The sequence below is a fragment of the Lissotriton helveticus genome (genome assembly GCF_964261635.1).
Source record: "Lissotriton helveticus chromosome 1_1 unlocalized genomic scaffold, aLisHel1.1 SUPER_1_unloc_1, whole genome shotgun sequence".
NCBI classification, from domain to species: domain Eukaryota; kingdom Metazoa; phylum Chordata; class Amphibia; order Caudata; family Salamandridae; genus Lissotriton; species Lissotriton helveticus.
Genome location: NW_027611648.1, coordinates 4,169,323 through 4,174,421, shown reverse-complemented (window position 1 = coordinate 4,174,421; position 5,099 = coordinate 4,169,323). Strand labels below are relative to the sequence as shown.

Here is a 5,099-nt window from a genome sequence, read left to right as displayed (position 1 = left end):
CCCCTGTGGGTGGTGGAAGGATGCCCCCTGCCGGTGAGAGCTTGAGTAGGCGCTATCTCGTTGTAGGCCCGGACTGGGGTGGATTGGGGTGGTTTGGTTACATGGTCTTCAGTATTATTTAGCGCTGAGCGCACCCGGTAGGCCACGGAGCGCTTTATCGACCCCACAACCCCTGTAAAGCACGTGTAAACACAACACGTTGTGCATTGGAAGACCTGGTAATGGCACAGGCACAAACTCCTTTTCAGGCGGCTGTGCACATGTGAGCTGGCTGAAAAACGCCATCAATCACAATTTAAAGTCAGTCAGTGGCTGAAGGGGGTTGACCCATAGCCCCCTGCTGTAGACTTTAGGAAGTGGAAGAAAAATGTGAGTGACACAACAACCAACAAATGAATGAAGAGGGCTGCCACTGTTTGTTTTGTTCGCCCTATGTGGAAAGGGTATGCTCAGACGTGGGTCCTGTGCTCTCCATGCCACTGGAGTCAAGCTATCCTTGCTGATGATGGTTATGAACCCGAAACCGGTCCTAGGATGCTTGTTTCCGGGCCAGGGAAGACATGGCATTGCAGTTCGGGCTGGACTGTTCCCATGAGGCTCAGGGTCAGACTGATTTGCATATGGCCATGTCTGAACTGGGGTGGCGGAGTGAGCTAAAGAACGATGATGGATTAACCCAGATCAGTTGACTGAGGGTGATTGCTTGCAATGTTCAACACTCCGTCCATCATCCCCTTCTTTTTGCTGTCTAACCTCGGTCGGAATTTTTTTTGTGTGTGTTTTTAGTATCAACATTTTGGGAAACATGAGTCTGGCGCGATTGCAAAAGCTATCTCTAGTCAAAATGAAATAGACTGCTTGGCGTTAAATATTGCTATTTTTTAAAAATGTTGTATTCCCCACAGGAGCAATTTATAATAGAAGATCGATGCACTTTCAACTTTGCTCTGATTTATATATTTATCCAAAGAACAGTGGTTCCTGTGGCATATTTATTTTACACAATATTCAATATAACAGCTTAAATAAGCACTATTGACTTATAACAGAAAAGGGTTTGGCAAGAAAAGAAGCACACATATATACCAATTTTTAGAAATTACTTCTTGTATTTCAACTTAAGACACTCAGTCTAATACTTATAACAGCGACATATATACAAAAAAAGTGCAATGTGTCCCCAGTGATTTGTGAACAAAAAAACAGAACATGAAACAATAAGTGGTCTGTACAGTTTTGTTGTTATGGATATTTACAAAGGGAAAATGACCAAGCGCAATAATAAAGCAATTCTTATCAGTGACTATCTACAATCATAGAACACTGTGCTTGAAAAGGTTCATTCCCTATGGCGTCGACGGAGTTCCGACCTGCTTGGTAAAGGTCTCGTCAGGACTAAACGGTGAGGGACATCTAGGGGAAAGTGAGAATTGTGTAAGTATGTGTAGTCGCTATAATTGATAATTATATGTGGACTAAGATGGACGAATAATACCTTGTGGTGTCTTTAATTGATGCAACCTATGCGTGATAGAATAAGGAAATGACTTACAGTATACCCAGACGGGCACTGTTTGGAAGCAAGATACAATAGTCAGTTGTTATTAACGCACGTACTTATAGCGACTACGCATACTCGTCGACGCCATAGGGAATGAACCTTTTCAAGCACAGTGTTCTATGATTGTAGATAGATAGATAGTGTCTTAAGTTGAAATACAAGAAGTAATTTCTAAAAATTGGTATATATGTGTGCTTCTTTTCTTGCCAAACCCTTTTCTGTTATAAGTCAATAGTGCTTATTTAAGCTGTTATATTGAATATTGTGTAAAATAAATATGCCACAGGAACCACTGTTCTTTGGATAAACATATTGCCCTGGTTCCGCTGTGAGTAGGGTCCCCTTGTTTCCCCTTTTCTGATTTATATATTGTCTGGTTTTTAGTATCAATTTTATATTTTAAGCTATTTTATTTGGACTAAGTCGTCTTTTTAAAAAAAAAAAATGGTATCAAATGTCATGAACGTAACTGGCTTATATGTATGTACTTTTATGGTTTTTCCTAACTGAAACCGAATAAAGTAATTTTTTGACTTTTGAAATAGAGTAATTGAGGACGCAGTAGCTGGTTGCTTGTGTGTTAGAAAAGTTGTGGCGTGCCACGGAGGTATCACTCTCTGGTCCTTGGAGTGTTTGAATCACATTTGGATACCAGGCGCTTTCTACCATTAGGGACGTGCCTCTGGGCGCTACATGGATGAATCGCGATATTCAGATTCTGCTGCCAGAATAAAAACAAATGTACGGTGATTCAGAGGGAGGGGGGAGCCAGAGGGGGCCGGGCGGCTGCAAAGAGATGGAAATGCGGCAAGCAGTGAATCTGCCCATGTAAAGGCTGCTTGAATGCGGGAGGGTTGTTCATTGCTAGAGTTCATGTTACGCTGCCTGAAGTGAAAGATTTCTTGTTTCTGCTGTGACTGCCAATGCGGGAGTTTATCTCGAAATGTTTGCTATATTGTCTCACTGCCCTGGCCCCCCACCCCCACCCCCCTCCTTCATTCACCTCTCTGCCCTGCTTCTGGTGACTATCTTGAGTTTCTCGGTTTGGATGCCCTACTTTAAATGAGGCAATGCACTGATATGTTGTGAACGTGAATGTAAGAAGGCATTGCGTCTCACAGATCATTTATACTAAGGCAAGCAACAAGCATCACAGATTAGGACACATACACAGTTTTGAAACATCTGAGATGTTATCGGTTTGCAGAAGGGCTGCTTTCTTTACATATTTAGTTCTGCATCTAAAAGGTCCTGCAAAAAACGTTTCGCCATCAAGTCCCATTTCTCTTCCTGTGGATCCAACATCTTTCTCTGCCTCATGAGCTCCAGATCCATGTAAAACTGCTGGCAACATTGGCTTCTGGCATTCATCTGTGCCCAGTTGTCCTATCACTGAAAGTTTCAGCAAATCCCAGACAAAATACCTTCAAGATCAAGGTAGTGCAGCAGCGCGGTTATCTCCACAATTAGGATGAAAGAGGCAAACAAAAGGTCTCGCTTTACTGCAGTCCTGTGGGTGGGATTCCTTGGGGAAATGGTGCCAGGTCGGTGGTAAGAAGATGTTTGTAAAAGTTTCATTTCCAAATATTAAGGAGGATGCTTTTATCAGTTCTTTTATTTTTTAAAACCGCTGTTGCCTAAAAAGTGCTAGCTTTGCCATTTCCTAGAGCTTCAAGATTCTTAAATCCTATGAAATACCACAAAAAGACCTGCGCAATTTGTGAAGTGCGCGGTGTCTCAACTGATATAACCTTATTTTGACTTGTACTTGTGTTGGGTGCCTATTTATTTACTTGTATACTATTGCCTGACCTCCTCTGTCTGTAAAACGTAACTTTTGTTGCCAATTTTTGCCCTGAATTGGCACCCATGCAAGTTGGTCACCCTACTTCAATCCCGAAATGCTCTGGGGTCTTCCTTAAACTTCGCTTGTGACATTAAAAGGAGGCATTTCAAGACTGAAAGAAATCCACAGAACGTTATTGTAAGAATAAAGATTCGACTCAACCGAGATGACAAGGACTCGTTTTGTTTTGGTTTTTGTTTTGATTCTGGCAGCAGAATTTGAATCTCTTGATTCATCATGCAGCGCCCAGAGGGACGCCCCTCATGGATTTTAATGATGTACGTTTTATATTGTGAGTTTTAATTAACTGTACAATAAAGGATAAGAGCCTTTCTGTGGTGTAAATTATAGTATCCGTCCTGTAAGAGGCTTTTATTTTTTATTCTATTTTTCGGTGGGCATTTGTTTTTAGCATCTTTTCTCGGTAAAATGGCTTCTAAGAGGATTGCTGCTGCTGCCTCCGCGGCCGCCGAACCTGACTCTTCGAAAGCAGTGCCTACTAAACAAGCTGCCGAGGTGAAAGCAAAAGCCCTCAAAGTACCAAAAGCAACAGATGCTCCTATTCACCCCTCGACCTTGAGCATGGTATTGGAAGCCCTGAGGAAGAACACCGACCGCAAAGGTGCTACGGTGCCTTCCATCCGCACATACATCCTCACCACCTACCCGTCTGTGGACTCCGTGCGGCTCCGAGTACTGCTGAGGCGAGCGCTGGGGAAGGGCATGGAGCAGGGCCTTCTGATGAGACCCACCAACTCTACAGCGAAAGGTGCCACAGGAAGGTTCCAGCTGGCACCAGCCAGACCGAATACTCTGAAGAAGGTATCTGAGAACAGTGACCCAAATGGAGAACCGGTGCCCAAAGCCAAGAAAGTTGTGTCCAGGAAACCTAAAACTTCTGGAGCAGCTGCTAAGAAGCCAAAAGCACCTGGTGATGCGGCTAAGAAGGCTGCGAAAAAAGTGGCAGTAAAGGTGAGACTGCTGTTCCTAAAGCAAAGGTGGACTCGGACAAAGCTAGCACAATTCCAGCCAAAAAGCCCAAGGACAAGGTGGCTGCCAAAGTGGCAACCAAGGAAAAGACCAGTGAAAAGAAGGGGGAACTGGCAGCAAAGGCTGCACCCACAAGCAAAGATAACATTGATAAGGACTCTGCCAAACCTACCGCCAAGCGTGGCAAGAAATAGTTATGAAACCATGTTGGTTATTTTAATTTATTATAATGCAAATTATTTTTACTATTCAATAAAGGTTCTGTTAACTTAAAAAAAAAAAAGTAAATCTAAATCTAAATCTAAATCATGGCATCAAAGTCATCTCCAGGGCCCACATCGAATATTGACTTTTCAAACTTGGAGAGCCAAGTTTCTAGCGCTGAGATGCACAGAGTACAGCAGCAGGCGCATGAAACCAGGCACAGAATCAGGAGTGAGTGAGGGCCAGGTCAGGAGTAAGAATCAGGATAGAGTGAGGGTCAGGATTGAGTGAGGGTCAGGAGTGAGTGAGGGTCAGGAGTGAGTGAGGGCCAGGAGTGAGGGCCAGGAGTGAGTGAGGGCCAGGTCAGGAGTGAGTGAGGGCCAGGTCAGGAGTGAGAGTCAGGATAGAGTGAGGGTCAGGAGTGAGTGAGAGTCAGGATGTGAGGGCCAGGTCAGGAGTGAGAGTCAGGATTGAGTGAGGGTCGGGATTGAGTGAGGG

At 43.9% G+C, this 5,099-nt stretch overlaps 1 pseudogene; it reads left to right on the top strand.

Moving 5' to 3' along the window:
* The first annotated feature begins 3,836 nt into the window (after window positions 1–3,836).
* On the top strand, window positions 3,837–4,650 carry LOC144805410 (uncharacterized; annotated as a pseudogene).
* The last annotated feature ends 449 nt before the right edge of the window (window positions 4,651–5,099 follow it).